Below are 12,620 nucleotides of genomic sequence, written 5' to 3'. Positions count from 1 at the left end.
GGCCGATCCTGCGATTGGAGGGTGATGGGGGTCAACGCCTGAGGGCTCCCAGTATGTGAGAGGGGGCAGGCTGGGCTGAGGGACACCCCCCCACACACACCCAGTGCACGAATTTCGTGCACCGGGCCCCTAGTTTTTAAATAATAATCATGAACGCTCAGAAAGGGGACTTAAAAGAAAATAATTCCATTTACAACTGAAACAAAAAATTAAGATGCTTAGGAATAAACTTAACCAAGGGCGTAAAAGACCTACAGTATACTTGGAAAACTATAGAACATTGAAAAAAGAAATAGTAGAAGTTATAAACTAGTGGAAGAATATACCGGGTTCAAGGATTGGTAGAATCAACATAATTAAAATTTCCATATTACCCAATGCAATCTATAGATTCAAAGCAATTCCTATTAAAATACCAACCTTTGTCATTTTAATTATGATGTGTCTTGGTGTGGGCCTCTTTGGTTCATCTTTTTTTTGGATTCTCTGCTTCCTGGAATTTTGTGTCTATTAGTAGGTATCCTGTGGAACCCAGTGGCACAGTTTCCCTGATCCTCTGATCTGGGTGCTCCAGGAATGTCCCTTATGGGGGTTATGTAGGCCCTTTTGTTGTGATTGAGTCTTGATTGGTTTTGGTTCATTTGTGTTTGGGTGTGATCTTTAAGAAGACTGACTATGAGGATTGACCTCAACCACAGTGTATGAGCTTCTGTGTAGGTGCTGAACACTCAAAGTGGAATTTGTCTCAGTAGGGGCTTATGACTGAAGAGATTTCCCTTTGGATGTGCCACTTGTGAAGCTAATTGGATCCTGCTCTAATGCTGTCTGAAGCTGACCACTCGGTGTTTTGGTACTGGGGCCTCTTGGGAGGAAACCTGATGTAGAGCAATGTCAGACATTGCCTGTGACTGGCCCTGGGCAACCTGTTAGGTGGTACAATGTGATCTACAGTTTTTGACTGCCTCTGATGGGCCTGACTGTACATGGAAAGAACTAATCTATGCACCAAGGCTGCCTATTACCAGCACCAGGCCTGGGGGAAGTTCAGTAAAAGTCCAAAATTACCCCAAGATTCACCTCCACCTGAAAGGAGTCTGTTAGGTTCAATCACTGAAATAGCCTATGGAATTATTTGAATTGCATGAGGTTTGTTCTCAGTGAGTCATCAGGTAGGGGTGAGTGGTGTTCACCAGACTGATACAGGTTCAAACTTGGTTCCAGTGCTGGGCCTGAGGCCACTCAAAAAATGTTCCAGGTTATATCAAATCTAGCTGCCACCCACAGGGCGCTTGCATACTTTTTGGTGGGGCGGGGTCTCAGGGAGTCATCAGGGTGAGGCCAGCAGAGTTTATCAGGTCAAAACAGATCAAGAGTTGGCTGTATGAAGGGAGGGCTCCGCATGGTCAAGCATGCAGGGGGAAAATGGCCCTGTCCTAAAGCAACCCAACTCAGTCTATTCCAGATTCTGCAAGGAACCCAATCTCAGCAGGACAGGGCTGCCAGGAGTTAAAAGGGTGAGGCTAGTAGGTCTCCTGTGAGGGATCCATCAGCCCCCAGAACCACGTAACTCAATCTTTCCTGGATTCTGCCTAGACCTCGGCAGGTTGGAATCACCAGGATTTGGGAGGGGGGAGCCTCTGTGTGCCTAGAGAGTTGAGCTAGTGGATCGTCTGTGAGGGACTGGCACCAGTCAGCTTCATGGGAAAGTGGAGGGAATGGCCCCCATCCCAAAGCCATACAATTCAGCCACTGACAATCCCTGAGTCTGCCTAGACCTCTACACCTCTGGCCTCTGCAGGTCGTGAGCTCTGTAGGATAGGGGTAACAGGAAGCACAGAGGGTGGGGATATTGCATTTCCCTAGGATGATTCCACATGGAGGGAAGTGTTCCACCCAAGAAAAATGGTGTTTGTAATGTGGAAGAAGGACTCAGCACAGATATTGTGGTGACTGTCCCTGCAGTTCTCTCCTCAGAGCCACAGACCCCAGTCTTTCCTCACACAGCTCTTGTCCACTCTGACCTCCTCCTGCTGGAGCCCAGGGTGGTTGCAAACTAAATTTTGTGAACTGGCCTTTTAAGAAGGTGTCTGTTTCTCTAGCAGACTCCAGTCTCTCCCTGGTGGACAGAATCCCCACTGATTTTCAGAGCTAGTTATTATATCAACATCTCTTCCTGGTTCTGATGATCTGGTCTTGGCTTGGTGTTGAGGCCATTTGGCTTGGTGTTGAGACCATTTGCTTCTAAGGAGGGACACCCTAATGCTGAGGTATCTCTCAGGAATCTCAGCCACCACCCATAAGAGCGGGATCAGTCCCTTTCACGTCTCTGCCCTTCCTTCTAGTCTCAATGTGTCTTCTTCTGTAAATCCTTGGTTATAAGACTTCTTCAGCTAATCTTCTATTGATTATTCAAGTTGACTGCTCTATATTTTTGTTGTAATTCCAGTTTGGTTTTGGAAGGAGGGGAGTGTAACATCCACCTATTCTGCTGCCATCTTGGATCTCCTATCTACGACAAGGATTTTAAAACAATAATCATAAAAATGCTTCAACAATGCAAATTATACTAAAATAAATAAAAAGTAGAAATTTGCAGCCAAGAAACAGAGGTTACAAAAAGAGCCAAATGGAAATAATAGGCCTGAAAAATACAAAACAGAAATGGAAAACTCACTGGATAGACTCAATTGTAGAGTGGAAATGACAGGATAGGATTAGTGAAATTGAGGACAGATCAATAGACTTTGCCCATTCTGTATAACAGAGAGAATAGACTGAATAAAATAAGTCTTAATATTGATCTATGGGACAATAACAAAAGATCCAGCATTTGTATTATCAGAACTCCAGAAGGGTAAGATAAGGGAGTAGAGCTGAAAGAGTATTTGAAAAAAATAATGTCTGAAAACTTCCAACATTGGGCAAAAGACAAAAAGCAGCCAGAGAAAAACAATGCATTACTTATAGAGAATGTCAATTCAAATTATATCAGATTTCTCATCTTAAACCATGAAGACAGGATGAAGTAACACATTTTTCAAGTTCTGAGAGTAAAGAACTGTTAACTACAAATTCTATATTTTCAAAAATATCCTGCAAGAATGAAGGAGAAATGAAAGAAACAAAGGATAACCAAAAGAATGTCTCACTAGCAGACTTTCTTTTAAATAATGATTAAAGGAAGTTCTTTAAACAAAAAAATTATAAAAAAAGAAATCTTGCAAAATCAGGAAAGAATGATTAAACTGAGGCACATCCATACCAGGGAATGCAACTCAGCAGTCTCTGTTCATCAGTCTATGTTGTTCTCTATATTCCACAAATGAGTGAGATCATGTGTTATTTATCTTTCTCTGACTGGCTTATTTCACTTAGCATAATGATCTCCAGTCCCATCCATGCTGTTGCAAATGGCAATAATTCCTTCTTTTTTACCACAGTGTAGCATTCCATTGTGTAGATGTACCACAGTTTTTTAATCCACTCATCTGTTGATGGACACTTAGGCTATTTCCAAATCTTAGCTATGGTGAATTGTGCTGCTACGAACATAGGGGTGCATATATCCTTTCTGATTGGTGTTTCTGGCTTTTTGTGAGCAACTCAGCAATTTAAAGAAACAAATTATGGATACATAAAAGTGGTTCAACTCTCCTGGCCTGGGCTGAGTTTTAGGTTCTGCCTTAGCTTCTCTAGGATGGAGTGAGCTAATGGCAGAGTGTTGAGCTTTTAATGGGTATGGTCCTGGAGCTCAAAGGGGGGAGTTAATCACTAATAGGTCTAATTTCCACACTAGGAAATTGGCTTTGACTGGCATCAACTTCCTGGAGGTAGGCCTAAAGGTGGTTGTCATGATGCCTGGATTCTTCTTGGGCAAGATGACAGATTAGGCTTTGATTTTGAAGGTGTATGTTCTGGCTATATTGGATTCACCAAGATTTTGGTGTAAGGGAGTAAGTTTTTGGAACCTGGGATGCCATAACTGGTCATCAGGCATATAGTCTTCCTTTTTGAGATGACTTATTAGCGTTAGCTTGGTGAAAAATAGAATGTGAATCATTGGGATCATTTTTGAAAAACCTAAGAATTCCATGACAACTTAGCCTAAAAACCTCCAAGCCTAGGACCTTGCTTGGCATTACTCTTGTCATTTAAACAATCCCACTTTGTGCAGTTAGTCATTTTACCCCCAAATGGCCCAGAAGTGGCACTGTCAGAGTTTTTCCAGATTGATTTGAGGCCAGATTGGGTGACATGCACCAAAATATTGCCTAGGTGGATCACTACTACCCTCTTCAGTATTCATACAAAGATCCCTTCATTGTTCACTATGTTAATTAGGATAACTCTTGGTTGCTGTAACAAAGGAATCCAAAAATAGTTCAATGGCTTAAAAATTTATCTCTCTTAAATAACAATGACAGAGAGTCATTCAAATTTACAGAGCCACTCTGTCCCAGGTGCTCATTCAGGGACCTATGGTCAATCTATTTTATTTCTCCATAACTCCTTGAGCATTGAATTTAACAGCATAGTTGCAGCCAGATCAGATGCACCTGTGTGCATCAGCTCATGGGAGGGTCAAGGCTACAGAAAAGCACGTGGCAAATTTTTACAGGCTAGGGCTGGAAGTAACATACATAATTTCCAATCATATTCCAGTGGTGAAAATAATCATAGCACTACTCTAATTACATAGTGTTTTAGGACTAAAAAAAGGAATTCCTAGCCTGGCAGCTATGTCCCAGCTACAGTTCTATTATTATAGAGGAAGAGGAGAATAGTTTAGATGGGCTGTATGCCACATGCAATTACGAGTATACTCTGACCAAGATGCAACATTTACCTTCTTTGTTCTCCCTGATTTATGTCTCAGAAGTCATTAACTCAAATGTATGTAGGAGCCAGGCAAGTAAAATAGTGAAACAGCCTTGACTAGCCAGAGAGCATGTGACCTATATCAAAGTTGTTCCTGCTTGGCTCTAGCCAATTGTTGTCATTTAGGGTTTTTAGGTTTAGGGACACTGGCACTCTACTAGAGACATACACTGGTGGTGTCCACCCATGCAAAAGTGGGAAGTGGGTTTCAGTCAGATGTGCACAAGAGATGCTGAAATAAGGCTTGGTACATGATATGTCCCTAAGCTCCTGAGTGTACCCATGGTATAAGAAAAGATCTAGACATTTTCTGTTCCAATACCTCCCACAAACACCCCTGAGCTATTCTTATAGGACAAGTGAATTTTCAGAAACGGAAATGAAACAAAGGTTGAGTACATGCAGACTGTATGGTCTATCGTATAGGGCTGATAGTTGCCTATATGGTATCTTTAGAAATTAAAAATCTCAAGCAATGTGGAGATTTCTAAATTAGGATTAGAAAAAGATGGTCCTTTGGGGTAGAAAAATTAGAAGAAGATGCCAATATCCAGACGGACGCAGCCCTTTGCAGGGCAAACAACTTAGTGAAAAAAAGAACGAACTGAATTTTAGTCCCACACCACGTTGACCTGGAACCTTTATGCTAGTCATAAACCCCGCTGCCCTGCTGCCATATCCAGTAGAACTTTAACTATTCTGCCTGCTGTTGTTGCTGCCTGTGAACACCAGGGGGCAGCCAACTACATAAATTGTATCTACTCTTGGGTCTCCAAGGGAGAATCTGATGTGCTCTGGAGATGTCGGGCAGCCTTCACATTCAGGTAAAATCTGTTAGCTCCCAGAGGCTACCGGGCTCAGCTGATTGGGGAAATTCATTGCACATTGATCTCTTTGAGACTTTGAAAAATTGGGCTACCAGTTTGTTTCCACCCTACCCGTGGCACCTATTGCTTAAGTAAGCAAAACAAATACAGTTTCCTGCAGGTGGAGCCGTGAAGTGTTTTTTTTTCAAGCAGTTTGGGAATCTGAAAAATTCTAGCATAGTACACATTATTCCAGCATAATTTCAATGTATTCTTGTTTGCAAAAAGAGTCCTGCTGTATTAATGCCTTTCTGCCAGCTAAGAGATAAGGAAAATTATTTAGACAGTATTTCCTTAGGACTATTAAAACAGTATTGCCAGCCCTAACCGATTTGGCTCAGTGGATAGAGTGATGGCCTGCGGACTCAAGGGTCCCAGGTTCGATTCTGGTCAAGGGCATATACCTCGGTTGCGGGCACATCCCCAGTGGGGAGTGTGCAGGAGGTACCTAGTTGATGTTTCTCTTTCATCAATGTTTCTAACTCTCTATCCCTCTCCCTTCATCTCTAAAAAATCAAGTCTCTCTCATCATTGATGTTTCTATCTCCCTCTCCCTCTCTCTTTCTCGCTAAATATATACACATATATACATATGTATATATATATGCATATATACATATACATATACATATACATATACATATACATATACATATACATATATATATATAATTTAAAACAGCATTGCCAGTTATAATTGTATCTGAGCAACCTGTGTCGTGGGTTCCCTTGTTAATCTCTTAGGTGGCAGCACCAATGGTGATGATGGGACAGGTCAAGTTGATTGTGAGAAGAGTTCTACAACCTCCTTGCCTGGCATTGAAGCACAGGGCAGAGTACAGTTGCCCTTGTGTCTGTGGGTTTTGCACCTGTGGATTCAACCAACTGCAATAAAAACAGTATTTTCGATCCACAGTTGGGAGTCTGTGAATGCGAAGGGCTGACTTTGGGTATACAGTCTTTGACACCGTTTTCTGTAAGGGACTGGAACATCTGTGGATTTGGGTATTTTGGGGGCTCTCTGGTGTCTCCAGCCTTAGGGAATAGGGCAGCTCAGTCCAAGGGAATGGGCAGAAGCCGAGTGTGTGATACTATGGGGGAACTAACAGAATTTGAGAGCACTTGCTGAGACCCAAATGGAGGAATATGGCTAAAATGGTCCTGGAAGCAGGAGATAAAGGAAAACATCAGGAACCTAAGTATTGAGTCAATCAGGGCTGACAGAACCAAGGTGCATGGAAACAAGCTTGCTTCAGTGGAGCTGAAGGAGGCTAATCAAGAGCACTGGCATCCAATGCCTCCAGCTGGGTTGTTATGTTTGTATTTTCAGAACAGAGCAAGCCTAGTTAATGAGGCTAAGATGTGGAAAATAACAGTAAGGCAGGCTTTCAATACTTCTCCTCTAGGCTATAATAGGCACTGTTCATGCTGTGTAGAGAGAATAGAGGACTTGCCCTGCCTTGTGTCCTGGCAAGGTGTTCTACATGTTCTCTAAGGATAAATGCACTTTGTTGGACAGCCTGGCACCCTGAATAGTTTTTATTAGAAACATGTGTTATGAGCTTAAAACCATTAACACACAAAAGGAATTTTTGCAGCGAAGTCTCGCTGTGAAGTTTCTGATGAGGCCTGGCTTTCCAACAGATGGCAATAGCTGCTGGTTATATTTCTTCATTCTGGGACAAGTCTAGTGACAGCTTTAGGGAAATTGAGGGGATGAGGGTTGTGGTCTGAAAAATGGGAAGGACAGCAGATTTCCTCATGCTTCATATTTTCTTACAGTGTCATGGTATATCTGAGGCACAGCTATCATTGAGAGTTTCTTTTCTCCATTGGGTGTGTGGAAAAATCATAGAGGGACCAAAGAGGCAGACAGGAACTTTAGCTTCCCTTCCAAAGAATCTTGTGCAAAAGAGTGATCACTCTGTAGAAATGTAGCTACCAGGATTGCTTGTGATGTGGGTTTCTTTTCTGTGGTATGTGAAAACACTGTCTTTATTTCCTTTTAACTGAAAATGGTTTATCTCAATATGAGCTCATCTTCCTTCCCATTTCCAAGTAGGCCCTCCTCAAGTCTTACTTCCTTATAAAATTTTCCACCCAGTAGCTGCCACACTTTATTTTGGGAAAAGGAGTAACCAAGACCATTATTGGCTCAAACCTTAAACTACCTCAAAACTTAATTGCTCTCCTTGTCAGGGACTCACAGCTGCCTGAGGTCCCTTCTCCCCAGGCCAGTCAGTAATGTAACCAGGTCCTGTGTGTCTGCAACTGATGGGAACCCTTGAAGAGGGGCTTGCATGGAACTTGGTTCCTCTTTCCACTGAAGAAAACCCAGACAAGTCTTAGTCACTCACTGATAACATAAGTAAGAAGCAGAAGTGGTATTTGAATACAGGATCTTTTGACTGCAAATCTAGCCCTTGTTCTAAGACATTGAAGAGCATTATTAACAATAGAAACTCAATTAATGTTCATTGAGAGGCAGTATATATAACACAGTGGTTAAGATTCAAGCTTTTGACAACTGGCTTGTTTTTATTTTGTATGTCTGGTAAAATATACCATTCAGTGGCATTAGGCATATTTGCACTCCTGTGCAATCATTTGCAGAATTTTTTCATCAACTCTGACAAAAACTGTACTGACAACTGGTTTTAAATTCAGGTTCTTCCACTAAGTAGCTGTGCAAATTTGCACAAATTTCTTAGAGGACTTCAATTTCCACATTTATAACATAATAATAATAAGTGCACCTGCTTCACAGGACTGTGTGTGTATACATAATACATTGTGATATTAATTATCTTCAGTCCGCAGGCTGACGCTCTATCCACTGAGCCAAACCAGCTAGGCCCTAGCTGCTAGGGCAATTAACATTAATTATTTCTATCAATTGATTGGACAATTGATTGTTTACTTCATATTTATTGAGTTCTTACTCTGTGTTAAGCACTGTGCTTGAGCTACTAAGTGACAGGGCTTACATTTCTTTTTTGTCATTAAAAAAAACCTTTGTTTACATTGCACTCCCACCCATATTAAGGGAAAAACTAAAAAATGAAATAATAAATCCCAATAAGAGCCCCTCAAGACTTCATAAGCTATTAATATAGAGCTGGTAATTAATACAGTAAAGGCAGAATTTTCAGGCTTGTATAAAAAATTCCTATAACTTAGGTAGATGTTTTTCTCACCCATTACACATCTTTGCACCACAGTTGTGCTACTCTGAAATTTTTACCCACTGTACAAAAACAAAAGCAAGAGACCATGAAAAAAATTATATATGTTCTTCATGGCCTGAGAGCACAAACAATTTTGAGTAATAAAAGGGTAACTATGAGAGCCTGACATTTTTTGTATCTCACTTCTTCTGCTTAGCTATTTAAAAGTCAGTAAGATCTGTGTGTGTGTGTGTGTGTGTGTGTGTGCTTTATTGATGAGAGAGAGAGAGAGAGAGAGATTTTGTTTTTCCATTTATGAATGCATTCATTGGTTGATTGTTGTGTGTGCCATGGCCAGGTATTGAACCCACAATTTTGGCATATTGGGACAACACTCTAACCAACTGAGCTATCCAGCAAGGGCTGAAGTCAGTAAGATCTTAATAGCAGAGGTCTTCTCTGTGTGACCTCTTCTTTCCTCACTAATCCTACTAATTTTTTCTCTTCTTCCTGAGCATCTTCCATGAACAGCATTGCAAATTGGTTAAAAAATAATAAGTAAAACAAAGAAGAAAAAGAAAGCAAATTTTACAAGGGTTTTATAATTATTATTATTTGTCATATTATGTAATTAACTTCTTGTAATTAATTATTTACCAATGTAGTCACTGTTCAATTTCATTGGCTAGCAGGTGGTTCATGATGAATAGGCCCCCTGGGAGCTTGGTGCTTTCAGGGGTGCTGTTGGCAGAGCTGGAACTTGTGCTCATTTTGGCAATAGTGCTGGCTGTGGGACTCAGATCCTTCTAACTAATTTCACTGGCTGGGGACACCACGAAGAGCAGCAAGATATGACACCACAAACAAGGATATACACCCAATGAGCAGGCCAGAGGGCAGGGGGGAGGAGGCATAATCTGCTATGATACCAGCTACATCTAGATTACAAACTTTATCAAAGGTGATGAAACCTACATTTTCATTGGCATCAGAGACACAGAGGCACTATCCTCTTCCATCAACAGGTCAACACCACACACATCCATCCCCAGAATATTAGACATCTGGATAACTGGCTGCTTCCCTTGTTCACTCAATTTGCACATCATCCCCACACCACCTAATGAGCAGTTGCTTTACATCCTCCTGTCTGTTGAACAACATACCATAGTGCCAACCGCACGGCCTCCCACAACAATGACATGTACACCCCTTCCATGAGACTTTAGCATACTTCTGGAACAAGTATGGAGCCACATGGATAATAAAAGGGCTTAGATCAGTCAAATGGTGCTTATCTCGAGTTAAGAAAATAGCTTTGCCTCTATGACCCCGTGTATTCTTTATTTTCTATTTATTTAATTTTTTTGCTGCAAAAAACTTTATTGTTTCCATTTGGTCCAATGCATGGGAGAAGGCTCCAGGGTGGTTAAAAGAATGGTTAGTGGTTTTGGGGAGAGGCTCAGGCTAAAACTAGACACCAGGGAAATGCAGAGGGGCCCCTCAAAGGCCTCTGGGCTTCAAAGGTTGCTTGTCATGCTTGAGGGTGAGCCTTTTGAAGAGATACTCGCTGAGCCCAACCAGGGGGCTTGCCAGCCTGTGAAGATTAGTCAGGTGTTGCCCATCTACTTGATGAGTTTCACCTCCTCATCCAGGAAGTGGTTCTCCAGGAAGTCACAGAAAGAAGGGCCTGTGCGGGTAGAACACAGGGAATCCAGGCCCAAAAGGGCCTAGTTCAGGTTCCTCTCTAAGGCCATGGCAGCTTCCATGGCATCCTGAGTTTTGCCCCTCATCTTGGAAAGGCTTCAGCACATCCTAGAAGAGAATGCAGCCATCACGCTGGCTTTGCAACTTTCAGACACGCTCAGCGCCCTTGCGCCTCTTCTCTGCCAACTTGTGGAAGAAATGGCCCATGCACTCCAGAGCCACATCGCTGCAATCGAAAGAGAAGCTCAGAGAGAGGTTAAGTGTAGGAGGCCCACAGATGTAGGTTGGCCAGGCAGTTGAGGGCAGCCTCCGCCTTGGTGGAATTATTCTGGCAAATTTGGGTGTTCATAGTTGTCGGCAATAAGGAGTTAAGGTTAAAACACACACACACACACACACACACACACACACACACACACACACACAACAGATTTGGCTGGTCTGCAATGCTGATGTTGGCTGAGGTGGTTCCAAAGGTGGTGACTAGAAAAAGAGGTTGGACGGTGGTTGGAGGCTGGAAAAGGGGGTGTCCCTGGGTTTGTTCTGTCCAAACATTGTTGAAGCAAGAGACAGATTGGGGGAGGGCACTGCCTGACCCCATGTATTCTTTACTATTAATGGTACCTCCAGTACTTCTGCTTCATCAATAATTTCACAGAAAAATTTTCATGACCACTATAAGAGAAAGTATCTGGGATAGGAACACCATGGCCAACCAAACCTTAAAATGTCCAGAACGTATTAACACAGTTCATGATGGCTTGAGATCAATTCATCAACCAGCATTTCATCTTCTCTAGATGGTACAAAACAGTGATGTCACTATTACTTTGCAACTAAGGGGTTGGTACTCTCAGTACCACTTAGGGGTGAGCAGGAATTAATTCTCCATTGATCCACAGACCCAGGTTTCCTTGTTCAGTTATCAGCACCACCTCATCCATCAACATGGCCCTAAAATCCAGTATCTCCTCACAGCACTTGGCCTTTAATGTTCATAAGATCTCTTGAGGGATAGTCTTCCCTGATTGATTTAACAATCTGTCAAAAATCATACCTTTGCAGCCATAGCGCTACACATCTTGATCTGCTTGTTCTTCCTTTACCTGGAAGATTTCTTCCTGAATGTAAACTATTTGATTGCAGGAGCTAGCAAAAGCAAGTCCAAAATCTGAGAGCAGGGGTCTTCAGGTGAAACATCTTTCAATAGGGCTAAGATTTTAAACTCAGGTTGGTTTGAGCTCAGGGCTTCCATTTATATTGATTATACTGTGAGGATTAAATAAGGTAAGAAAAGTTAGGTGCCTACCACATAGCATTCTCTTAAAAAGTGTTAGCTATTTTATTGTTATCATTACTGTTATCAAATTGAGTTTCAAACTCATGCTTCCTTAGCCTCTCTGGTGATGATAGATTGCTCTCTTCTGCTACAAAGGAATGTTCCCAACTTAACAATAAATTTTCCTCCACACTTAAATAGAAAAAAAGAGGCTGGGAGTCTCTTTGATGTATGTAGGACTAGCTACATATGGCTGCCACCTAGGAACTGCCACCCTAGCTGCATAGCTGGATATCCATTTCTCCTGACGACCAAGATCAACAGTAATTGATATAAATGTGAGGAGTCTGGCAGAAGGCTGACCAGGACTCCTTTTGATATTCACAGGGTGAATATCTACATTTTATTACATGCTGCTGATTCAATGGCCTAAAGCAAACTCCCCCAAGACCTGGCAATCTTACTGTTTGCTAAACATTACCATTGATATGTCTGTTTGCATTCCTAAAGGCAATTGTGTATTCTAGCTAATAAAAGCAGCTGGGAAAGGAGTAACAGGGAGAACTCGACTTCTTTAGTTGAGTTATTCTCTGGTTCCCCTGGTAGTTGTAAAAATTAATATTCCGTCTTGTGTGTATCATTTGTGCGTCAGCCCTCCCAAGTCTTTGAACACGCGAAAGCCACGCTGGCCGTGGACTCTCACACATTTCTTTTTTTTTTTCT

General features: G+C 41.9%; 1 pseudogene; it reads right to left on the bottom strand.

The window, feature by feature from the left end:
* Positions 1 to 9,576: 9,576 nt before the first annotated feature.
* Positions 9,577 to 11,699, bottom strand: LOC102775178 (annotated as a pseudogene).
* Between the last annotated feature and the right edge of the window lie 921 nt (positions 11,700 to 12,620).

This window comes from Myotis davidii, unplaced genomic scaffold (assembly GCF_000327345.1).
Source record: "Myotis davidii unplaced genomic scaffold, ASM32734v1 scaffold1486, whole genome shotgun sequence".
Lineage (NCBI taxonomy): Eukaryota > Metazoa > Chordata > Mammalia > Chiroptera > Vespertilionidae > Myotis > Myotis davidii.
The sequence above is the reverse complement of the archived record's forward strand: the minus strand, read 5'-3'. Positions and strand labels throughout refer to the sequence as shown.